The sequence below is a fragment of the Mustela nigripes genome, chromosome 1 (genome assembly GCF_022355385.1).
Source record: "Mustela nigripes isolate SB6536 chromosome 1, MUSNIG.SB6536, whole genome shotgun sequence".
In the NCBI taxonomy this organism is placed as follows: Eukaryota; Metazoa; Chordata; class Mammalia; order Carnivora; family Mustelidae; genus Mustela; species Mustela nigripes.
In genome coordinates this window covers 102,798,580-102,825,225 of record NC_081557.1, presented here as the reverse complement: position 1 = coordinate 102,825,225, position 26,646 = coordinate 102,798,580, and the positions used below count along the sequence as shown (strand labels likewise).

The window sequence follows — 26,646 nt, the reverse complement described above, 5'->3', positions numbered from 1 at the left end:
TGATTAACAGAATAATTATCCAACTCAAGTCTCAGTGTCCCTTTATGGAAACTAACTGCGTTGGATAAGTTTTTGGATTAAATTTAATGCATGAAAATCAATATCACCTATTGGACAGCAGATGTCCTGTAATTTTAATTATAACCTTAGTATAATTCCTTGAGAATCTATAATACTAGTAGAATATAAGAAGTGTCCTAAGAGAAAAGATCTCATAAGAGAGATACAGTGTACTTCCGTAAGGAGTTCCGAAGATTGAGCAATTACATCCATTTCAAGGGCAGAGGGAGGTTGAGTAAGGAAGAGAAGAAATTTAAGGCATCTATAATACAACAATATAAGCTGTGCGGTGTGTGGAGCTGATTTGGACTCTGAATCTGAGAAAATCACCATCAGACGCATGGTCTTAGAGCCCACGTGGCCTGAGCGCCCTTTAGGCACCAAGTCCAGCATGTGGCCAGCATCCCACATCAGCCGGCATGCCTCCAATTCTTCCTGCTTCGCTGTCAGAAGGTGGTCACCAGAGATCTGAGGGGCTGCTCTGCTGTGAGCACATCCACCCAGAAATTTGGGTGCAGATCTGGGCTCCCCGCTGGAGGCAGATTTCAACCCACAGAGGCCAGTGGTCAGTTGGTAACTGTCTCGCATTTCCCCACCTTCTGCTGAGTTAGATTCTACGATTCAAGAGGATCCTTCAGGGAGACTGAAAACTGGTTGCTCAGAATAGGAATGAGTTCGTTAATGAGATTTGTCTGGTGGTTTTCTCCCTTGCATCCATCTCCCTTTCCCACCACTGCTTCCTGGGAACCGCTTCCAAATATGCTACATGCACACACTGCCTAGACTCCGTCTCTGCACTTAGGAGCATCTCATTTGAGACAGTTGGGGTCCCCATCCCAGATGTCACCATCCTCATCCTGGTCTTTGCTGAGCATTCACTATGTGGAAGGGCCGAGCTTCGTTCCCTGCATATGTCATCTCTGGTAGTAGTAACGCTCCTTGGAGGTGAAAATTTGTCACCAAGATCAATGGCTTATGTAGTCATACTATCTAATAACGAAGGTTGGTTTGAGTAGATATCCAGATTAGGTTAGCAACTAAAGTCTGCTCTAAGCAGTGCATGAGATTAATTTATCTGTAACTGCTCCTGCATCTGTGCACAACGTTCTTGGCTTGGCTTTTAAAGCCTGAAACTGTGTTACTGATACATCTTACCAGAATTCTCCCCACTGCTATCCACCATATTCATTCACTATCTTTCAGCAAACCAAGCTGCTGAGCCATCCCTGAGGTCTTTGTCTTATCCTCCTAGTCAGACTATGAGCTTTTCATTCCTTGAGTTTTGTTTTGTCTTTGTCTGGGGATCCCTACGTCTTCTTCTGGTTCTTCCAACACCCCTTGCAGAACTCATCGGACGGTAGGTAAACTGCACGTGTCAGGGAGACGCAGGCTTGGTTTCCGCGGACAAGTTCCGTGGAAGCTGAGATAGTACAGAGAGGATTTTGCATGAAACATGCAAAAATCGTCGTAAAACCTAAGACACTCATTTCAGCTACCTAAATGTCCTCACTAAGGTCTGCATATTATGAGGCCTCCTGCTCCTTCTATTTTGGGATTTGCTGAAGTTTGAATACTGGTGACTTCGACTTGTAAAAACTGTCTAGAAAAATATTTCCTTGAGATCGAAGGGAAGAAAGCAGAAAATTTTTCCTCCTGTGGGCTTTGTCAGTGGCACATCTGGGTCCCATAAAGATGTACCCCTGGGGATAAAAATATATGTTTATAAAAATAAAAAATTAAAAAAAAAAAAAAAAAGAAGTAATCCGCAGTTTTCTAGTGACTTCTTCACCCATACATGTTTCTTCACAGAGCAGATTCTTTCTTTCTTTCTTTGACAGAGAGAGACACGGCCCGAGAGGAAACACAAGCAGGGCTGGTGGGAGAGGGAAAAGCAGGCTTCCCGCTGAGCAGGGAGCCTGATGCAGGGCTCAATCCCAGGACCCTGGAATCTTGACCCTAACTGAAGGCAGAGGCTTAACGACTGAGCCACCTGGGTGCCCCTCACAGAGTAGATTCTTTTCACTGCTTGCTACTCACTGGAAAGGATGAAGAAAATGCTGGTGTACTCATCCTATTTTCTTTCTCTTCAGTAGTCTCCTCTCATTATTTTCTCTCTCTCTGTCTCTCCCCTGCTGCCCCCCCACCCTCACACATACACACACGCACACACACACACACGTACACACACGCACACACATGCACATATACACACACTCATTCAAAACCCACCTCCTCACTTTCCCACAAATAGTCAAGGCTATATTCTGCTTTTTCTGGAAAGAATGCTAACTTAGCACAATAGGTTTTGAAAACGGATATAACAAAGTCATTGGCAAGTAATAAAATACCAGATTAAACATTTACTTTCAAGTTATACTATTACTCTCCTGCAAGATAAATGCAGCAAGAAGATAAGGTCCCCGGGGCACCTGGTTGGCTCGGGAGAGCAGTTGGGCTAAGGAGAAGGCCGTTGTGATAAGAGGAGACCACGTGTAGGAGGGCGAAGCATGGAGACGGGAAACAAGGAAAGAGTCAGAATGGAAGGCTCAGCACAAGGATTAGTGCACCCGGGGGGGAGGAAGTCTGGCTGGTCACAAGGCTACACGGAGGGACCAGTTAGTTGTGTTAAAGGCCAACAGCTGGAAGCTGCTTTTCTGTTTTCAGTACATATCTAACATATATCTCCCACCATGTTCTGGCTTCAGCAGCGGTGGTTCTAAAATACTTGTGCAAGAGGGGCTTGTGGGTGGCCGTGTACTTGAGAGCAAAAGGAATTCTTTTGAATTATTTTTCTTACATCTTATTGCTTAGGACAGACCTGGCTGGCCTCATGCCTGTGCTCTGGATCAGTGAGCCCACTGCCCCAGCATCCTCAAAGTGTGCTTCCTTGACCAAAGTGTCTGTTTCGAAGAAACTATCTGATTACATAGGGAAATGGAGCCCTGACCACCCCCCCCCCCAAACCGGTGTCCCACGAATACACACTTCCCATCAGTAGACATAACCTCCTCGAGGAAGGGAAGCACTGAAAACCTTCACCTGCCGTAGGTAGTATCCACCCAGCATAACAGTTTCTCGGCAGTTATGGCCAACAAATTCCAGAAGGAAAAAGAACCATATTGAGTTTTAGTTAAGCTTCAAAAGAAACTCATCAAAAGTGCCCAAACCTGGAAAATCCAATAAATGGTTTGATCTTAGTTCCTGGTCTTCCATCCTTTGCTACTATCTTTGCTGGAAATTTAGTTTTTTGCATGCGATGACAGCATTCTGGAAGACAGAACTTCGTTATTTCTCACTAGATGCGTGAGGAAAATAGAGTGCACTTGACATTAGTGGCCCCTTCCCTGCTCTGCCACCACCCTTCGCTGTCCCTCAGGCAGCAACAGCCACAGTTTGTCCCAACCTGCACATTTGGTCCTGAAACACTGTATTTATTATCAGTACGTTCATGAACAGTTTTTTGAGGAAGCTTTTCTCCTAGCAGTGGAGTATCTGTCCGTTGGTTTTGTCTGGTCCTCTCCCAGCAAGGAAGATCTGTTCATTAGCTTTGGTAATTATCAGAGACTGGGCTTCACCAAGCTAAGCCAAAAGATGAGTGCATTACCACGAGGTGATGCTCTTAAAGACTGACTGAGGACTTGCTTGCCCAGTAAAACAGAACCCAGGAGCTAAAAGGAACCAAGTGGGCTCTTTGCAGGACTGCTGGATTACAAGGGAACAAAACAGAAAGCCAAGACAAGGGGACACAGCGTTCTCAATGAGATTGAGCAATTGCCCAGGGCCTTTGCTGTTACTGACGGAGTTGGGTTGAGGGGAAGATGAGAAGGAAGCATCTGAACAGAGTGAGAGATTTGCTAAAAATCGATGGTCATGGAGACATCCAACAACTTTGCAGAAACAGATTGCTTTTCTCCTACATTTACATCTTCTTTCTCTAAAGTGGCTTCGAAAAGTGCAGAAAGTGCAGAAAGCCCACCAGCTCGCCCACCTTCACTCTTGGAGGACCAGCTGGATGCCAGAACCTGGAACTGAGCCACTAGGAGGACCAGAGGCCAGAGGTGAAGGTGGTGGGCCTCTGAGGACCACCGACAGGCTGGCACTATGCCAATGGGCAATATTACACAAAATAATAAGAGTTGATTAGAGAACAGAGTCCATTGTTATGTAATGCACATGTAATTAGTTTATGCACACTTAATTTTATGTATACACTTGATTTCTGCTTTGACAACTCTAGCATCACTGTATATCCTGAAAAGCACATGAATAGAGAGATGGGTTATATGCCGGGGGCGGGGGTGTAGGTAGAAAAAGAGTATACATCGTCTTCTCCGATAAACGCACGAGTCCCTAGAGCTCCAGGAAGAGTGACATCCCACATTCATCAGAGGACTCAGGATGAAGACATCGAGACTGTTTGAACGAACTACAGTCAATGAGCTGCACCTCGGTGAACTGTCATCAGCACTGGGAGCGGAGGGAAGGGACACGGAAGTGTAGAAATGAGAACGTGCACTCCGGCCACACATGGAACAATGGGGTCTGAGGCTGAGATGCCAGGAACCCTGTCCTCAGCTGACACGTGAACGAAGATGGTAGATCCCAGGCCTAAGTTCCAGCAGCTTCTTGGGCCTCAGCTTGAACCACTGGACCTTACCTGAGTGGACCCCAATGTCTGCACGAGGTCAGGTCTTCACACACAAGGGCAGGGATGGTACGCTGTCCCCCATTACAGGGGCACTCGGGTCTCAGGCCTCATCCGTGACTCTGGCATCTCTGTCTCGCCTCTGTCCACTCTTCCTGGTGACTCAGTCCATCCTCAACTAAGTCATCGAGGCCAGAAGAGCATTTATGGCACTCCTGCCTCCCCCTTTTACGCAGGATCTTGTCTATCAGAAGCACAAAGAGACTTTGAGGACTGAATACAGCACGGTTTCCCTCCCATTTCGCCAATTCTAACCCCTTTTTAACCCAGCTTTCATCTCCACGGGGGTCAGTAGTCTTGAAGAATGAGCTGCTGTCTTTGAGCCTTGCAGGACAGATGTGGAGGGGTCCTCTGCCCATGATTCCTTCTCATCTTGGCCTCGCCCGCACAGGCTCCCTGAATGAGCTGGGCGGATGCACGTCCTGCTTTTTCTTTCAGCCTCCCGGAAGTCAGAGGTCGCTCTGCTCCCCCACATCCCACCCAGGCTCTTGGATTCTGGAGTGTCTGATGGGCTGTTTCCTTCGTGAGCAAAGGCTGCCAAAACCCATCCCTTCCTCATTCTCAACTGCGAGTGATTCAGTGCTGCAGATTCAAGTAGGACCAGGAAAATAATAGCAGGATCCCCCCCCAGAGCTGCTTCTTGCTCTTTACTTTTTACCTCAGAGATGCTGTAAAGGCTTTTTGAGCTCCTTCCTTTCCTCCCCCCACTCCCCCTTCCTCCCCAAGGTCACCCGTATAAATCTTCACCAAGCCTGATGAGGACAGCGGCCCCTTCCCAGACTGAGCAACCCTCCCCAGCCACGGCACCTCACCCTTGCCGTGGGTCCGCGGTTGAAATGGCAAACAAGGTGGCCCTACTTTTTTAGGTGGGGCACGAGCGCAGATTGAGAAATAATGAGGACACCTACGTGTCTGTGTTAATACTTAGGAAGTTTTACATTATTCTCACTTCCCAAGATGTCTTCAGGTCACCGAAACTCTCATTGTAGCAGACATTGTTCCCCTAAGACACTGGCTTCACCGTTACTGGGAGAAGTGAAAGCATAGAACAAAGGGGAAGGCACACCCGGACTTAACTGTAGGCCCTAAAGGATCTTCGCATCACTGAGGTTTAACTACACAGTCGACTGAAGGGTTTGGAATTTTTGTCCCCTAAATCCAGTACTAAGACCTTTTTTTTTTTTTTTTAATTGTGGTAAAACACACTAATCATAAAATGTACCATGTTCGCCGTCTCTGGGTGTTCAGTTCCGTGGCATTAAGTATGCGCATCCACATCCTTGTGCAACCATCCCCACCGTGCCTCTCAAATTCTTCTCATCCTGGAAAACTGACATTAGCCGCTATGAAACACCAGCTCCCCATTTGTGCCTTCTGCCAGCTCCTGGGGCCACCAGCTACTTCCTTTCCCACTCTGCAGATTCGACCCTGCTAGCTAGCTCGTCTAAGTGGACTCGTGGACTCATGCCCTCTTTGTCTCCTTGTGAGTGACCTTTCACTCCGCTGACCCATGTTGGGGACTCTGCTTCCCTTTTAGGGTAACAACGTGTGCATGTATGTTGCGTTATGCGTCTCTGCCTCTCCATCAGCGGGGACTCGGGCTGCTTCTACCTTTTGCTACGGTGAATGATGCTGCTGTGAGCGTGGGTGTGCAAATATCTCTTGAAAATCTGCTTTCATTTCCTGTGGCCACACACCCAGAAGTGAAAGTGCCAGATCAGAGAGTAGTTCTGTTTTTAATTTTTTGAGGAACTGAACTGCCGTTTTCCATAGCGGCTGCACCATGTCGACTTCCACCAGCAGTGCAAAGCACCTGCCCTTCTCCCACATGCACATGAGCACCTGCTGTTTTGTGCAGTTTGTTGGCTTCAGCAGCACCTGTCTTACCTACGAGAGGTGGCTGAGACACCTCCATTCCTTTCCCTGTGCTCCACCCCAGCTCAGGGCTGCCTCCCACCGAGAAGGGACCCGTGTCCCTGGGAAGCAGCTTGGCTGCTAGGAATGCAAGTGGTTTTTTTCCTTTATCTAAGACTCTTCCTCTCCAGAGGGCTCTGTCTTAAGCGACACTATATAGGAGAGACTGAGAGTGTGGATTCCAAAGCCGGAATGGTTGAATTAACGTTTTAACTGCTGGTCGTGGACAAGGAACTTCATTGTGACTTGGTTTCCCCATCTGCCAGATGGGTTTCATGATAATTCTTATATTGTAGTGTTAGTGTATTTAATGTGTATCTTAAAAGTCATTAAAATAAGAAGCATTCAGTAACTGCGGTGTGTGTCCACATAACAACCCGGTTCATCTAACCAGTTCATTCAACATAAATACTTGACATGGAAATAAATACTTGACATGGAAATGTCGAGATTCATGTGCCAGACACTGTTGTAGATGCTAGGGATAGAGCAGTGACCAAAACAGACAAAATTTCCAGCTGCAGTACAATGTACGTTATAATGGGAGAGACAAATACTCATTGATCGCACACAACATACTTTGGGTTAGGAGAACTCCATGTAAGGAGGGGAAGCTGAATGGGGGGCGGGGTGGGGTTAGGGGGCTGCATTATATGTTGCGGGGTCAGAGAGGCTGCAAGGAGCAAGTCAGTAATCTTCATAACACACGTTTAATTAAGTATCGCAAAAATAAACTCAGCGTGGCCGACTGCTTCCTCAGTGTGTGTTGAAAACTGGAGTACGATCCAGATGCTCATACAGCTGGTTTCTAACCCTTAGTAGATGTTTTAATGGTTAAAAGAAAAAAAAAAAACATCTCAGAGGATCTGAGGAATCACATTTCTCACTAGTCGCTTATACGTGTGACGTGACTTGTTATGTACTTAGTCTGAGCCAGATGCCACAGTTCCGGTGCCTGTGAGCTGAGGGGAGAACTCACCTGAGTGAGGCAGGTTGACGAGGGGGAGGTCTGTGCCCACCTAAGGAGGACACTTGTCCTCTGAGAAGATCCCGGGCTCCTTGGACACACTGATTTTGCCCAGGACAATGAAGACCCTATTTACTCTATCTTACATTTATGTGCATTTTATCGGTCATTTAAAAAAAAAAAATCCACCTGGTTTGCTGTTTTTTCAAAACACTATGCAGATGAAACAAAGCTTATCTCTGTTTCACACTTGACCTGTGGGTCACCTGTTTGTTGTTTGTGCTCTTGGAGAAGAATGGCATTTGCTTTCTTTGGGAATAGGATCCTTTGTCTCAGCAAAGTGTAGTAGAAAATTGGGATATGTGATCTATGGTATTCTTAAAGTAGTTTTTTCTTTCCCTTCCCACTTCCTCCACTAAACTTGGGGGCTCTATGTTCTCATGTCATAGGGAGTATCTGTGACAAAGCAGCATTTAGAAACGTCCAGGAAGGCAGCGAGATCCAGAGAAGGAAAAAGACCAGGTGTACAAGCACACACACACACACACACACACATGCACACACACAAAATGTCACTATGGAGAACCTAGAAGAACCGTGTCTGCATATTAATGGAGTTTCTCTCTGTGGACTGGGAGAAGAGTCTGAGATGTCTGAGTTTGCCCCATCCAGCCGGGCCAGCAGGCGTGGTGTCCTTACCACAGACAGTGATCAAACCATACTTATGAGGAAGTGAAAATGTAGACGCCAAGATGGCCGAGTCAGGCACGGTTCTCAGGTTTTGGAAGCCTAGTAGAGCGCTACTAGATGTGAGAGTCCATTCCTGGCTTTAAAAGTAAAAATGTCCACGATGATAATGTTTGCATGGAAGAGAACAGAATTTTTGTTTCCTCATTCTTCTGGAGCCCACATGAGCACGTGTGAATCTGCTAAGACTGAAGGGGAGGGTGGGACGCCCGTTACCGGCTGCTGCTGGAATCACCGCTGTGTAGACAGAGACTTGGATTCAGAATATAATCTGGATTCAGATAGAAGGACCAGACGATAAATGAATGGTGGAGGAGACAATAAGCAGGTTTCATAAGACGGCTAATGACCTTAAAATTCAGATCCAGGCCCATGTCTGACTTCTGGGGTTTGATTTGCTGCTGAAAGTTCAGATCTGCAATCAGATCTGCATGGGTGCTGGGAATGGATGTGCTACGGCAGGCAGAAGGTCCCTAGACCTACCTGTATCGTCCATAACTCTTGGAGACACAGTATTTCTTCAGTCATCCCTCTGTCTAGCCTATGGTGTCGATCTTCTAGAATGGATTTGGTGGACCCATCTTAGTGATCAAATATAAGATTTTCTCTTTTCTGGAATCTTCTCCTCTTGTCAGGTATGAAATCACATCACCCTTGAGTCAAGTACCCTTTATAGTCCTGTAATGCTGAGTGACTCAGTTAACCCATCAAGCCTTAGTTGGCTTATCTGTACGATTACCTCTTTTGCGCCATTTCTGTTATCTGTGCTTGGTTTGGTATAATCTGGATAAAGTCATCGCCTGGCCACAAGTGGAAGAGATTGTTCTCAGTGGTGTAGTCTTGGAGGCAGGTATTTTTTTCATAAGGTACTTACCAATTTATTTTTTCATAGCCCTGTTTCATTTTCTTTGTAAAATGCCTCTCTGTGTTAGACAAATGTCTGTTTTAGGAAGAAGAGTACTAAGTATTAGTGGCTCAGGGACTCGCCCAGCACGAGGAGCCCCTTGTGTGATGTGCACCTTGCTCCCGGCCTAGCATGATACTGGGAAACACGGAAAACATCAGCAGTTAACATAGAACTCAGACCCTGCTCTTACGGAGCTCAGAATAATTTGGGGATGACAGGCATAAGCACAGGAAACTGTTGTGTGGTGTATGGGAGAACGCAGGCCGAGAGTGCATTAGTAAGGTCGCAGAGAACAGGGGCATTAAATCTGGAGCAGACAGGAAGCTCTCATGCAGGTGGCAGGCCTCCTAGAACCTGTAGCCTGTAGGTATCTAAATAGTGCTGGGGGGAGAAATAGGGCTGATGATTTGTTCTATTCTTACTTAACCAGAAACACCTGGAAAACGGCATTTGTGTGCAGCTTGGCCCACGTGGAAAGTGAGGCTTCCTGAAAATAAGCTTCTTGCCCAAGAATATAGAGTCAGAGAACTGGTGGGGGGGGGGTGCTGGGTGGAAAACAGCATTAGGAAACAGCCCCCATGAATGGAAGTTAGCTGAAACAAGCAGCCAGAAATTTAGAGTTCGAAGGATTCCTGGGTGTTGGGATATCCAGATAAAAGCTGAAATCAGTCATGAAGAGTGAGAGCCATAAACATCAAGAAGCAATCGCTTTTAAAAAAGATACTTTTTATTGAAAAAGGTCTTCTGGAAGTAGAAACTACAGTCATTGCAATAAAAACTCAAAGGACAAGCTAAACACATACACAATTGATAATGGATCAGTGAACAGCCAGATGCACACAAACATGCTCTCTGGAAGGCAGCACATAGAAATGGCTTGGGAACTTCCAGAGAGAGTGAAAGATACGTAAGTTAGAATAACAAAGTCTAGTGTATTAGCAATATTAGTAACCTACTGCTGCCATGACAAATCGCCACAGACATAGTGACTTTAAACAACGCACATTTATCTCAGAGTTCTAGAGGTCAAGTTTCTAACATGAGTTTTATCGGCCTAAAACCAGGCTGGGAGCAGAGCTGTGCTTCACCCTGTGAGATCTGGGAAGTCATCTACCACCATTCAGGTTGTTGGCGGAATGCAGTTCCTTGTGTTGTAGGAGTGCGGTTGTGTGTCCTTCCTGGCTGTCCCTTGGGAGGTATTGCTAGCTCCCCATGACCTCTCCCTGGTCCGCAGGTGTGGCCCTCCACCTAGAATCGGCAAGAGTATGTTAGAACCTTCTGAAACTTGGAATCTTTCTGACTTCCTCCACTGTATCTTGTATGCATCCAGCTGGAGAGAGTTCTCTGCTTTCAAGGACTCTGGTGATGACACTGGGTCCACTCAGATCATCCAGGATGGTTTCCCTATTTCACAGTCAACTGATTAGTCCCCTTTATTACATCCCCTGAGACTCGGAGCTGTGTGGCATTACATATCCACAACTGTGACACAAAGCTGTGAAGACCTTGGAGGCCAAAATTTGCACATCTCATCCCAGATGAACACAATGGAAAGAATGAGTAAGACACTGTTTCGTAAGAGAGGTTTTCAGAATCACATCAGAGAGCAGAATATGAGTTCTGAAATATACAGACCCACAGCTAAAGAAGTCATACTCCAGTAAGTGTGACAAACACAAAGAAGGCCAATGCCTTAGAACACCCCTGTGAGATGCGCATTATTTTGCTTTTCAAGATTTTATTTATTTAATTTTTTGTCACAGAGAGAGAGAGAGAGAGAGGCAAAGGCAGGCAGAGGGAGAGGGAGAAGGAGACTTCCCACTGAGCAAGGACCCCCCCACCCCCGCCACCAGCTTGTGGGACTCAATCCCTGAACCCTGGGATCATGACCTGAGATGAAGGCAGACGCTTAACTGACTAAGCTACCAAGGTGTCCCGAGATGCACATTATTGTTCCCACTTTGAAGAGGAGGGAAAAAAAGGTCAGAGGGTTCTTTGTCAAAGGTCATCCAGGCTGGTCTAATTCAGGTCTTGAATAAGGTGGTAGAGGTCCCTTTGTGCCTCTCTTCTCATGAAATTGTGAGTGAAGAAAATTCTGGAGCTGGCTTTTATGGTGTCATAGAGCCTGCAGAATGTAGGCCCATGATGCTTTGGGAGTGCTCTGTATGTATGGCTCATTTGTATACAACAGAAGCCACTGTAGCTGGTTTAACTAGGAAATGATTTAGTGCTGTATGTAGCTGGCCACCACTAAAGTGGCCTCCTTCTCAGTGTTGTGCACTCGTGTAATGCCTTCTCCTTGAGGGTAGGCTGAACATGGTATTTTGATTCTAATAAACAGAATAAGGTACATGTGGTGAGGTGTGTTTTGCAGAATTAGTGACCAAAAGACTGATTTCCATCTTGCCCATTTCTCTTCATTCTCCCTTATTCACTCTGATGGGAGCTGGCTGCCAAGTTGTGCGCTGCCCTGTGGAGAAACTCCCATGTTAAAGAACCGAGCAGAGCTTCTGGTCAACCTGTGCTGACCTGAACCCTGCCTGTTCATGAGCAGGACTCATCCAGCCCACTGTGGGCTCGAGTCTGGGAGCAGCTCTGACCCTGTTGCTGGACATTCGAGTGAGACAGAAGTGTTGGGTGCCATCTTGTTTGCTGCATATTGCCTGGATTCTTATCACATGTAAATAGTACAATAACAAGTCCTTGTGTGTCAAGCCAATGCATTTTGGGAGCAGTTGGTTACACACATGTCATTACTATGAATGTAGAGGGTGGCAGACAAAAATCAGTGTAAGAGCTTAAGAGCAGGATCTGACTGGTTAGGAAAGCCATGGCGAGAGACTGCTGAGTCCGTAAGTCCAAGACTGAGTTCATCTGACCACGTTCTCTCCAGACCATGACCATCATAGGAAATAAGCACAAATGAAATCATCCTTATGTCCTTTCTCGTTAATTTTGTCATTGCTCCTTTCTTTACCCCCTTATAACCTTAATTTTATCTTGTATTTGTTTGTTTTTATCTTTCTCTGTCTTATACACACACACAAACACACACATTAGCAACACCTTTACTCCTTTTTTTCTTCAGATATCTAAAGATGTTTTCTCCAATTTTAAACAGAATGCTGAGTTAGCATTATAGGTTTTGAGAAAAGGAACTATATATACGTATGCCTAGCAATAAAACATGGGAGCAAATTCTCCATGTTCCAATACTCATGGGAACGAAAGTGAGTGTAGCGCCAAGGGCAAGTCCCAGGAGGTATCTTGTTGAAGGTGCAGGGACCACGTCATTATAAAACCCTCCACAAAGATTAACTTGGAAATTATTTTATATTATAAAGCCCTCCACAAAGATTAACTTGGAAATTCCTTTATACTTCCTGCACTCAGACAACACAAACTTTTCATGCCGTGATCTGGGCTGGATGATGGTGATCGTCAGCTTATTCTTAAAAACGGGGCTCGGTGTTCAATGTTGGTAATGTGGTGTGGTTGTTAGATTGGGGGTATCCCGTAGATGATTCTTGCCACGACTGCTGTCTGGGATACTAGGGGATTAAAATAGTGAAAGCCACTAATGGAAGTCTTGAGTTTAGGGGAGGAAATGAATGGCATCCCTGATAGCACGTCTTCACAGAACTCCAGGGCCACTGGCTTTGGAGCACATGAGCCTCCGTAGAGGTTTAAGCACGAATGCAGTTTACTCAATTAAATTCCTTCAGCTCCTCCTCTCCTGTGCACTCCAGAATACCCTAACCCTCTTCCTATGGCAAACTCTTTCACCGTAAGTAACACTGTAGATACCCTGTTAATTGAACAGCAACAACAGAAATAATTAGCATGCAAAATTATTTTAAAAAATCATGCTAGACAGGTGAATTTCCTCCAGGAAGTAAGTACACAAGGACTACACTGCTGTGGTTTTTTGCAGAATAGAGAGGTGGCTAGGCGTGATAATTGTTGTTCAGATGTAATTCCTATAATAATGAATAGTTTTGGCCTGGTCATGTCCCAAATATGTATTAGTCCAGGAAAGATAAGGACTATAAGGACTTGTTCATACTGGTTTTCAGTCCCAAGCTTATGCTTATACAAATATACATTGTAAACTACTTACATGATATGTATGAAAGAGTCATATCTGGAAAACAGAACGTAATTAACTAAAAGTGCATATTATAAAATCTATATCAATTTCTAAAAAATAGTAGTATAGCCAGTAAGAAGTAAAATAAATACTAAATAGAAACAATTAATCCAAAAGGAAACAGGAATAAGAACAGATAAGACCAGGGCGCCTGGGTGGCTCAGTGGGTTAAGCCGCTGCCTTCGGCTCAGGTCATGCTCTCAGGGTCCTAGGATCGAGTCCCACATCGGGCTCTCTGCTCAGCAGGGAGCCTGCTTCTCTCTCTCTCTCTCTCTCTCTGCCTGCCTCTCTGCCTAACTGTGATCTCTCTCTGTCAAATAAATAAATAAAATCTTTAAAAAAAAAAAAAAAAAAAGAACAGAAAAGACCTACAGAAGGGGCCCTGGGTGGCTCAGTGGGTTAAAGCCTCTGCCCTCGGCTCAGGTCATGATCCCAGGATTGTGGGATTGAGCCCCGCATCGGGCTCTCTGCTCAGCGGACCTGCTTCCTCCTCTCTCTCTGCCTGCCTCTCTGCCTGCTTGTGATCTCTGTCTGTCAAATAAATAAATAAAATCTTAAAAAAAAAAAAAAAGACCTATAGAAAACAACCGAGATGTCAGACTTGAACTGAACCATATTAAATAGATAAAATCTGTGACTTAAATAATTAATTATAATTCACCTGTACATTCTGAATAAAAGATACCAGACTGTTAGACTAGATTTTTTTTTAAAAAAGAGTAAAACACAATTCTTTGCTTCTTAAAATAACCACACGGTAGATGTGGTGATAGGGTATGATAAAGTCGAAGAACAGAAAACAAGACACATTTCAAGCCCATAGCACAGGACCCAAAAGTCCCAGACCATGTAAGATAGAAAAAAACAAAACAGAGTAAGATTTAGTCATTGTAACTTTAAAAACCTTTGCTCCCCAAGATACCATTCAGAAAATTAAAAAGCAAGCTGTAGCTTGAAAGAAAATGTTTGTAACATGTATCTGGCAAAGATCTTTGAGCAAGAATATTTAAAGAATACTTATAACTCAGGAAAGAAAACTACTCAGTACAAAATGGACACAGGATGTGGACACTGGAAGAACAAAGATGACCCAACAGCCAAGTATGTGGTGTTTCACAGCTTTAATCATTGGGAAGATACAAATTGAAGCCACATAGGATATTACTATGGTAGTCAAAATCTGCAGCCGCCCAAGTCTCCATCAGCCTGTGAATGGGAAAACTGATCTATGTTGATACAGCATACCGCTGAACATGTTCATATCCTAACAACACAAACTACTGAATTCTAAGTGCATCAAAGTAGAAAACTCTTAAAAATATTTTGTTAATAAAAGAACACTTACACAAACACCTCACTTACATGAAAAAAGGAACTAACATAACTGGTGTATGGTTACAGAAATGAGATCAGTTGTTTCCTTGACCTCTGGTTGGTGCAATTACTTGACTCTAATTTGACTTGTTAAGATAAGGGAAGTACTGGGTGCCTGGGTGGCTCAACGGGTTAAGACTCTGTCTTCAGCTCAGGTCATGATCTCAGGGTCCTAGAATCGAGCCCCGAGTCGAGTCGGGCTCTCTGCTCGGCAGGGAGCCTGCTTCCTCTTCTCTCTCTGCCTGCCTCTCTGCCTACTTTTGATCTCTCTGTCAAATAAATAAATAAAATCTTAAAAAAAAAAAAAAAAGATGAGGGAAGTACTCTGCAAGTAGACTTTGGCAGTTGTACTCTAGCAAAGCCCACTGAACTTTATACCTAAAATGGGGTGCATTTTATTGTGTGCAAATTATACCACAGTGAAGTTAATTCAAAATAAAGTGAAGCAAACAAGTCGAAGGACATGTTTTATAGCATAGAGGCAAGGGTTTAAGAATGAGTAGGATTCCAACTTTCAAACAGGAATTAATTCACAGGTACTAAGCCGGGCAAACGTGTAGGGCATCCAGCAGGAGAGATGACCTTCATTTAGAAGAGAGGATTAACCGTGGTGACCCTGGCTGTTTGCTTGACTGGGTGTTGTGAGGACAGTATCGAGAGCTTGTCCATTCTAAAAGGCTTTCGTTATTACCCATTTCAGTTTTAATTTGCTTTTTCCTCATGACCTGTGAAAACCTTCACACATCCTGATTTGCCACAAGATATTTTGGTTTGTGAAGTGTCTGGTTAAAGTTTTTGTGGCTGTTTTTTGTTTAGTTTAGTCTTTCTTTCTTTCTTTCTTTTCTTTCGAGTATTGTAACTTCTTTTCTTTTCATATATTGTGAATAAAAGTTTTATATATTATACATAAAAGTTCTTTTTATATTATGAACAAATTAAAACTTTTTTCCCAATCTAGAATTGTCTCTTCCATCTCCCAAATATGTCTCGAAATGAGGAGACAACCCTATGTCTGATAAAACCCAGAAATATCTGAGACTCTGCTTCTGATGTTGTGGCTAAGCATAAACAGAGGTCACAAAAAATTCCCTCCTACCTTTTCCTCTAGAATATTTACAATTATAGCTTTCATATTTAGGTCTCAGATACATCTGGGATTACATTTTTGCATTGGGTTTCAGGTGAACAGGAGTTGATTATTTACATACGAGTAGCCCACTGTCCTCATACCATTTCTTGAAAGTACTCTCTTCTCCACCAAATTGCATTCATAATGTTGCCCCAAATCAGTTGCCCTTATATGTTTCAGTCTGCACTCGAATATTTTTCCCCAAAAACCTTTTTATGAGGTTTTTTTCAACCATACAGAAAATGTGAAAGACCAAAAAAAAAAAAAGTGCAATGAACATTATGTTCACCTACAAATGTTAATATCTTTCTATATTTGTTTAATTTGTGTTTCTTTCTCCAAATTGCACGTGTGGTGTGTTGTGTGTGTGTGTGTGTGTCCCCATCTCCCCATCACTGTGCAGGCTCCCACCAGCTTTCATTCCCTGAACACTTGCTCTGTGGCAAGACCTGTGCTCGGGGATTTGTATGGAACATCTGATCCCAGAGGATAAAGCCTCAGGTCTTTTGCCATTAAATATATTAGTTGCAGAATTTTCATAGATATTCCCCATCACTGTTAGGAAGTTCTCCTCCTAGGTTACTGAGGGTCTTTGATACGAAAGGGATGCTGGATTTTGTTAAATGGTTGTTCTGTGTCTTCAAGTGGTTTCCTTCCTTTCTTCCTCCCTTGCTTTCCTGCAATGAACCATCTCCTTTTTTTAAATTGTTGGAGCTTCTTGCTAAACTTCTGTTGGGAATTTTGCATCTACATTCATGAGAAATATTTGTCTGTATTTTGCCTCTCTTATAATGTCATTATTTGGTATTGTTAGCAGTGAAATGCTGGTCGCATAAAATGAGTTTGGAAGTATTTCTTACTTTTTAATTATCTGGATGAGTGTATATAGAATTTCTATTATATCTTCCTGAAATGTTTGGTGTAATTCAAAACTGAAACCATTTGAGCCTGGCCTTTTCTTTGTGGGCATGTTTTTAAGCACAAAGTTAATTTGCGTAATTTATATAGGGCTCTTCTGGTTATTTATTTCTTCTTCATTGAGCTTTAATGGTCTGAGTATTTCGAGGAATTTATCCACTGCATAGAAGTTGTGGTAATCATTTGCATAGTATTGTTAATTATAGTCCCTTGTTATCTTTTTACCATCTGTAGGATCATAGCGATGTCAGCCTTTCCTTCCTGATAATAATAATTTTGTTTCTCTCTGCTTTCCTGTTCAGTGTGTTTGGAGTTTTATCCAGTTTGTTAACCTTTCCAAGAGAAGCGTCTTTTGATTCCATGTACTTTCTCTGTTACTTTTATGTTTTCCAGTTGATGAATCTCCGTTCTGATCTCTGGTATTTTCCTTTGTTCTAAGTGTTCTTTTTACTTGTTCTTCTTTTTCTAGTTTCTTAAAGGAGAAGATGAAATCATTGTTCAGAGACATTGCTTATTTACTCATGTCATCATACTGTGCTTAAAATTCCTCCTAAATATATCTTTACTAGCATCCCACAGTTTTTGATATGTTGTGTTTTAATTCACATTCAATTAAAATTGATTTCAAATTTCCATTCTAATTTCTTCTTTGATCCTTGTGCTCTTTAGAGTGAATTTTTTAATACCAAATATTTGCAGATTTTCTACAGGCCTTCCTATTATTGACTTCTAATTTTATTCCATTTGGGCTAAAGAACATATCCTGTATGACCGGAATTACTTTAAATTTATTTAGACTTGTATGACCAGACTCCTTTATATGCCAATAGGGTCAAGTTGTTTGATTATGTTGTTTATATCTTATCTGTCTTCTTTGATTTGTTGGTGCCTTTTTCTATCGATTATTAAGTGAAGGTTAATGAAATCGCTGACTTTAGCTGTGAATTTGTCTATTTCTCTCCGTAGTTTTATCCATTTTGGGTTCTTATATATTAAAACTGCTATTAAATGTCTAAATATTTAGAATTTTTATGCTTCCCCTATGGATTTATCCCATCATCCTTATGGTATTACACATTTTTATTCCTGTTAAAATTCTCTTATAAGAAATTTATCTGAATCTAATCTATTTTATTGTTGACTAGTGTTGGCATGATACACTTTTTCTATCATCTATTTTTAATCTATTTGTCTCAATATATATATTTTAATACAATCTTATAATGTCTAACATTTAATTGGGGTGTTTAGACTATTAACATTTAATTAAATTATTTGTAATGTTAGGTTTAAATCTATCTTGCTACTTTTTAGTTTTATTTATTTGTTTATTTAATTTTTAAGTAGGGTCCACACCCAGCATGGGGCTCGAACTCATGACCCTGAGATCAAAAGTCACGTGCTCTACCAACTGAGCCAGCTAAGGGCCCCTATTTTCCTACTTCCTAAAATTTGTACTACCTATTCTTCTTTTGCCTTCTTAACAGTTTTTCTGCTTTCCCTTGGATTGAGTATTGTTATTTATTTTATTTCTTTTGTTGCTTATTAGCTAGAATTTTTAATTTTCTTCTTTTATTAACATATAATATATTATTTGCCCCAGGGGTACAGGTCTGTGAATCATCAGGCTTACACATTAACATTACCATTCTTATAGTTGATGTCCACCTATGATGGAATATTTCAGCTTTTATATTAATGAAAAAGTCTTTACTTCACCTTTGATCTTAAAAAATATTTTTATGTTTTTCGGAACTTACAATTTTTGGATGACTTTTTTTTTTTGGTCTTTCACTACTGTTTTCTAGCATTGTTTTGATAGTTAATCTACTACTGTTCCTTACTCTGTTTCTCTGTATATAGCATGTTTTTTTTTCTCTTTATGTTTTTTTCCCTCTCTTTTAGGACTATCTTTTTACCAGTGGCTTATAGAAATTTAATGATGGGCTTTGCTGTATTTTTTTCCCATTTAAAATTATTTATTTATTTATTTATTAAAGATTTTATTTATTTGACAGAAGAGATCACAAGTAGGCAGAGAGGCAGGCAGAGAGAGAGGAGGAAGCCTTCCCACTGAGCAGGGAGCCTGATGTGGGGTCTCGATCCCAGGGTCCTGGGATCATGACCTGAGCAAAGGCAGAGGCTTTAACTCACTGAGCCACCCAGGCGCCCCTTTCCCATTTTTTTAATACATGGCTCATCACCCTTTTAAAATCTATGGGTCTGTAGTTTTTGCTGCATTTGGAAAGATCTTGGCCAGTATTTCCTCAAATATTATTTTTCTCCTTCTTCTTCACAACATCACTTACACATCTCTGAGGCCTTTTGAATGTGTCGCAGAACTCACTGACACTTCATTTTTCATTGTGTCATTTTCTGTTCTCTGTGCTTCACCTTGGGTAGTTTCCTCAAATTCACTAATTTTTCTTCCAACACAGCAGATCAGCTCCTCATGTCATCCAGTGTGTTTTCCACCTCACACGTTCTAGCTTTCATATCTCAAAGTACAATTTAGATCTTTTAATATCTTCCATGACTCTACTTACCTGTGAACATCAGGCATGCTTCTACGGGAACTATTTGTTGTCATTCCGGTAATAGTAATGTCCTTACCCATTATGGATTAATTTTGATGGATTAATTATTTCAGCCAACTCAACTTTATAGATGACCATACTTAACATGGAGCTTTTCCTGTATCCCCCCTCACAGAACTCTCTTATTGTTTCCCATAGAAATTAGAATTGGCATTTTTTAAATGATTTTTTTTTAATTTTTTACATTTAAATTTTAAATTTAAATTAAAAAAAATTTTTTACTATTTATATCTCCTACTAGAATGTTTGCTAAGCAAGGAAAGACTGTCTTCCTTTTTTCCTCTCTTCTCTTTTTATTATTTTATCTGTATCAGGTAGCCCTAGCTCTTGTTTGTAAAGAAAGTTAATAAATATTTATCAAAAATAAATTTTTATACCAAAATTTTTCCATAATCTGAATAGTTAAGTAATATTCTATACCACATGTGATCTTCTTGGAATACTTCATAGTATTTCTTTTTTTTTTTAAAAGATTTTTTATTTATTTATTTGACAGAGAGAGATCACAAGTAGGCAGAGAGGCAGGCAGAGAGAGAAGAGGAGGAAGCAGGCTCCCTGCTGAGCAGAGAGCCCGATGTGGGACTCGATCCCAGGACCCTGAGATCATGACCTGAGCCGAAGGCAGTGGCTTAACCCACTGAGCCACCCAGGCGCCCCTCCATAGTATTTCTTGATAATAGTGTGCATTCTTTGTTTCTTTATCTTTCTTATATCCCCCAATTTAAATATTTTGAATATAGAGGTTTAGCACACATTAACTGTCTTTGCCTACCAGAACTTAGTACTTTGCAAATAATTAAAAATCATGGTGTGCCACGGTATGAATAATAACCTATCATTTGTGTAAAATATGCAGGTGGGTTTTCATATACATTGACTTGGCTTATATGAATAAACGGTGTAACAGGTAGTACAGTACTAACCATCATAAATATTTGTGTCAGGTGACAACACCAAGGATATTTTTGAACATAATTTATGAGTTGTGTAACAATGATAGTGGGGCTCCTTGTACTTCTCCAGGAAACATTATCTGTGTGTGTAAAGGAAATGATACATTTTGAGTTCTAGCCTTTTTCCTTTCAAAAAGTCATATATTATATTTCTCTCTAGACAGACTTAAGCAGGTAGGGAAAATAAAGACTCAGATTTCTGTGCCTGACTTTATATACAAAGTAACATTTTAAACTTAGATTGAACCATGAAAGATATCACATAGGGGTTATAGGATCACAGATAAAGGGATAGGTTCTAGAATCATAGTTCTGAGGTGTGTATGTGTATGTGTGTAAAATTTTTCTTTAGAGGGGCACCTGGGTGGCTCTGTTGGTTGAAGAGTCCACTGCTCTGGTCAAGATCCCAGGGTCCTGGGATTGAGCCCCCTGTTGGGCTCCCTGCTCAGCGGGGAACCTGCTTCTCCCTCTCCCTCTGCCTGCCACTCTGCCTACTTGTGATCTCTCTGTCTGTCAAATAAGAAATAAAATTTTTTAAAAAATATTTTTTCTTCTTGACTTATTTCGCTAAGCATGATACGCTCTAGTTCCATCCACGTTGTCGCAAATGGCAAGATTTCATTTCTTTTGATGGCTGCATACTATTCCATTGTGTATATATACCACATCTTCTTTATCCATTCATCTGTTGATGGACATCTAAGTCAAGCGGAGAAAGACAACTATCCTATGATCTCCCTGATATGAGGAAGTGGTGATGCAACATGGGGACTTAAGTGGGTAGGAGAAGAATCAATGAAACAAGATGGGATTGGGAGGGAGACAAACCATAAGTGACTCTTAATCTCACAAAACAAACTGAGGATTGCTGGGGGGAGGGGTGTTGGGAGAAGGGGGATGGGGTTATGGACATTGGGGAGGGTATGCGCTTTGGTGAGTCTGTGAAGTGTGTAAACCTGGCGATTCACAGACCTGTACCCCTGGGGATAAAAATATATTATATGTTTATAAAAAATAAAAAATTTTAAACAAATAAATAAATAATTTTTTTCTTTAGAGAGGGGGAGAGAGCAGTGGAGGAGGGTCAGAGGGAGAGAATCCCCAGCTCCATGCTGAGCACAGAGCCTGATGCAGGGCTCCATCGCACAACCCTGAGATCACGATCCAAACAAAATCAACAGTCAGATGCTCAACTGACAGAACCACCCAGGCGTCCCGAAAACTGATATGTTTAAATTGATACTATAGATAATATCTGCCAGCAAATATCTTCTCAGTCTTGAAAATGTTCTGGGGCTGGAACAGCTACAGACTGATAGAGTGTCTCAGGGGACACTGTAGCAATACACCTCGGACGCCCTCTTCAGGGCCCAGGCCAGTCACCCTGTAACCCTCAGAGCGCACTTTCTGAGCCCACGTGGATGGGTCCACTTCCCACATCAGCCACAGATGGGACACTGCTTTCGCTCAGGCAGCTGTGTTCTGGTGTTTGCATAGCCCATTCCTGGGAACTAAGCCTACATGTGTTTGACGTTGGAACGGGCCAAGGTTCTAAATAATATAGCCTGTCTTCTGCTTTTGTTGGTTTAGCTAAAGGAGCCCGCACTTCAGAGTCCAAGTGACTTGGATTTATATCTCAGCAAACACGACCAGTGTTGTTTATTCAGGCAATTTATGACTTCTATGAGCTTTCGTTCCCTTTTTTCTGCATGAGTGAGATAACAGTGTTTACCTAATAGAGATGTGTGAGAGATTCCCTTATATATATTTATGTATATAATATGTTTATTTATGTGTGTAACATTTATTTATATTCATATATATATATATACATACACACACATGCATACATATGTATGTGTTGGCATAAAATAAAGTGACATATATTAGGTAAGAATGAGTCTTTTAGAAATTTTGTCTGCCTTTTTCTGGGCCTCAGAGTTTTCTCTATTATACTACCTTCTAAAGATATATAGATGGATAGATAGATATATAGATAGATATAGATATAGATATAGATATATCTTACATTGTATTAAATAGGATTGTTTTTAGAATTGATCCTCTAAAACTCTTTCTACCCCCTAGGTTATAATCTCACTTTACCAGAGGCTACTAATTATTTGATGATTTTTCACTAATACTTCGTATCTAGATTTCTTGTTTTCCAAACCAGAAAACACAGTCTCTCCTGAGCAGCAGAAGCAGTCCCTTGTGCACAGTAGACCCCCTAAGCCTGTACTGCTCTGTGGAGTGATCAGGAACTAGAGGACACGGCAGGCTGGCATGTAGCTGGCAGGGGGCAGAGCAGCAGGGCCCCCTGGGAATCCACAGCAAAGCTAAGAAGCCTGCAAGAACCTGGACGGGCCTCCTTCCCTTTAACATTGCCTTCCAAGACGCTCAGCCTGTGTGCTTTCCTGGGATATTGGGCCAAATCATGTAGGCACGCAGGCCTCGGTCACACAAATCCTGGCTTATACAGGGAAGACATCCATGCAGGGCTGAGGAGCAGGAAGTAGTGAAATCTTTTCCCACATGGATCTTTCTGGTCATCTGGAGACCGTGCAGAGCTGTCTCCTGAGGCTGCTGGGCAGTCACCCACCCACAGCGCTCCACCGCGTGCTGAGGGGATGCTGTCCTGCCCTTCACTGCTAAAGCCATCTCAGCCGTCTTGGGCAACTGAAGAGATCAGATGCCCCTTCATGAAGGTGTTCTAGTTAACTGTATACACACACACACACACACACACACACACAGAGTAAAGCCCTAACGCCACTTTCCTCATATCTAACAGGCTATCCACTGTACCCAGAAGATGCCCATGCACCGGGGCAGTAACGATGCCAAAATCTTTTGACTATTCCTAAGTCTAAAGGGAGCAATTTCCAGCTTATTGATAGGAAAGGAACAGCCATGCAAATTCAGGGAAGGGAGTATCTACTTCATTCAACCGAAGACCCGAGATTCTGAAACAATCTCGCCACCCCCTTTTTCTCATGGTCGCTTCTTCATTGTGAGCTCTTCCCCCATTGGCATAATTAAAGTTTGAAGCAAAATATTTATGGGAGAAAGCAAGGTCATAACAACATGGCTTATTGGGGCATAATGTACATGCAAGTAAAATTCATGCTCTGTAGGTGTACAGTTTAAATAGGTTTGAAAAATATATACAGTCATGTAACCACCACTGCAATCAAGGTGTAGAACGACCCTCCCATCCTCTACCTTGGACCATCATGGACCTGGTTTTGTCCCTATACTTTTTCCATTTTTCTTTTGCCTTATAAATGGAGTCCTGTGATATGTAGACATCTGGGTCTGGATTTTTTCACTTACTTAGCTTTGTATTAAATGTTGATCTCTGATTATCATGTAAAATACTTCTCAGGTCAGGGTCATCAAATTTTGATTAGAAATGTTGGAATTAAAGCCTCTTCATGCCACAGTTTTAATGATTCTTAAAAGGATAATTTAGAGTTTATGCCATCATGGTCACTTATGGTTGACTGAAAGTGGATGATGTCTGTGTTGAAGCTGGATACCAGTCTCTGTTTTGCCATCCTCTGAATTCTCAAAACATCTCCCAAAAACATCTATTTGGTACGGTTGCACTGAAGTGAGCCGTAGGGTCATGCTAACCCCAGTACTGCCTTCAGCCTGCATGAGCATACCTTCCTGAGCTCTAGACCCCAACTGCACTCACCACCTCTGCGGCCTGGGTGATGGTGACCTTGGGTTTATCCTTCAGTGGGAGAAGTTGTGGTTGTTGAACACCCAGAAGATGGTATCATTTTGGTTGGTATCATTTAGATGATATCATTTTAGATGGTTTTTCGTTACTGTGCCTAGTCTCATAGACTCTGTCTAAGGCACCAGGACTTGTGCTCTGGGTGGGTGCAGATGTCCATAGCACCCAATCCATTGCCTGAAAGAGAGTAAATCTTTAAACATCAAATCAGAATACCTATACTTTCTCCCAGCTGTGCTTTGAGCAACAGAGTAAATGGAAAGTGCCTGGCACAGTGTTTGATACATTAACTGCTCGTAAGTATTAAGTATATTCACAGTGTTGTATAGTCATGATCTGTCCTCAAAACTTGCATCATTCCCAACATAAACTCTGTATCCATTAAACAGTAACTCCTTACTCTATTGTCCTGGCCCCTGGGAACCTGCTTTCTTTCTCCAGGAATCTGCCATTCTAGGAGAATCACATGGTACCCGTCCTTTTGTGCCTGGCTTGTTTCATTAAATGTGTTTTCAAGATCCATTCGTGCTGTAGCATATTTCAAAAATTTCATTCCTTTTCGTGGTTGAAAAATATACCACTTATATATATGCTAGCTTTTCTTTATGCATTCACTTGGTTTTGGACATCTAGATTGTTTCCACCTTTTAGCAGCTAATGCTGCTGTGAACACTGGTGTACAGATATCTGTTCAAATCACTGCTCTCGGTTCTTTTGGATATACTCTTCGGGGTGGAAGTGGTGAATCATCGGGTAGTTGCAAATTCTGAGAAACCACAAAACTGTTCTCCACAATGGTTGCACAATTTTACATTCCTACCAGCAATGCTCAGATTTCCAGTTTCTCCACATAATTATCAGCATCTGTTACGTTGCGTGTATGTTATGTTGTGTGTGTGTGTGTGTGTTTTAATATATCCAACACCTATCCCCCAAAGGTGTGACATGGCATCTTACTCTTCAAGTCTGCACTTCCTTATGGACTAAGGATGTGAGCATCTTTTCATGGGTTTGTTCACCATTTGTATATTTTCTTTGGAGAAATGACCATCAAGTCCTTTACCCACTTATACATTGGATTGTGTATTGGTTGTTGTTATTGACTTTTAGATGTGCTTTATATATTCTAGATATTATTCCATCATGAGGTATAAGGTTTGCAAAATATCTTCTCCTATTCTATAGATTACCTTTCCTTTCTTGATCATATTCTGTGAGGTATAAACATTCATAATTTCCACAAAGTCCAGTTTATCTTTTTTTTTTCTTTTATTGCCTGTTGTCTTGGTGACATATCCAGAAAGTTGTTTTCAAACCCAGTGTTGTGGAGATTTCTCTAATGTTTTCTTTTTTCCAGGAGTTTTATAATTTCAGCTCTCAAATGTGTATCCTTGATTCATTTTGAGTTAGTTTTGTATATGGTATAAGCAAAGGATGCAACTTTATTCTTTTGAATATGGATATCCAGTTTTCCCAGTACTACTTGTCAAAAAAATTGTCCTTGACCCTTAAAATAACTTTGGTGCCCATTGTTGAAAAGCAATTAATCATATATACAGGAATTTATTTCTGGGTATTTTATTCTAGTCTGTTAATCTATATGTCTGTCCTTATGTCAAACAAACATATTGTTTTAATTACTACACTTCAAAGTTGAGAGGTATGAGTCCTCTAACTCTTCATTTTACTTTTTTTTTTTTTAATGATTACTTTGTTTATTCGGGGCCTTACCTCTTGTAGTTTCGTATGATTTTGAGAATCAGCTTTTCCATTTCTGCAAAATAAATAAATATAAATAAAAGACTCTTAGGATTCTGATAGGGGTTGTATTACAACTGTGGATGACTTTGTGTGGTATCAACATTTAAAAATATCATCTTCTCCATGAAAGTGAACTGTGTTTACATTTATTTAGATATTCCTTAATTTCTTCAGTGGTGTTTTGTAGTTTTCAGCATGTAAGTCTTTCACATCCTTTGATAGATTTATTCCTAAATATTTAATTATTTTGACTGCTAAGTGAACTTGATTTCCTAATTTTCTCTTCAGATGTTCATTGCTGCTGTGCAGAAACAAAATTGGATTTTTTTTTTCTGCATTAGTCTCATACCCTGCAACTTTGCAAAATACATTTATTCTAATAGATTTCTTATGAGTTCTTTGGGTTTTCATCTGTGAATGGAGATAATTTTACCTCTTTATTTACAGGTCAGATGTCTTCTATTCAATTTTCTTATGTAATAGCTCTGGCTACAATTTCCAGTATGTTGAATAGCATTAGTGTAACTACCCTTGTATTGTCCCTAATGTCAGTGGAAGGTCGTCTGTCTTTCATCATTGAGATGTTAGCTGTGGACTTTTCATGAATACCCTTTATCATGTTGAGAAATTTTCCCTCTGTTCTTACTTTCCTGCGAGTTTTTATTATGAAAGAGTGTTGGATTTTGTCATGTTCTTTTCTGTATTAATTGAGATTA

At 41.6% G+C, this 26,646-nt stretch overlaps 1 non-coding gene across 1 annotated transcript; it reads right to left on the bottom strand.

Moving 5' to 3' along the window:
• Positions 1 to 18,224: 18,224 nt before the first annotated feature.
• TRNAK-UUU (transfer RNA lysine (anticodon UUU)) lies at positions 18,225 to 18,299 on the bottom strand. The gene has a single exon. It is a non-coding gene; the product is annotated as a tRNA-Lys (tRNA).
• Positions 18,300 to 26,646: the final 8,347 nt, after the last annotated feature.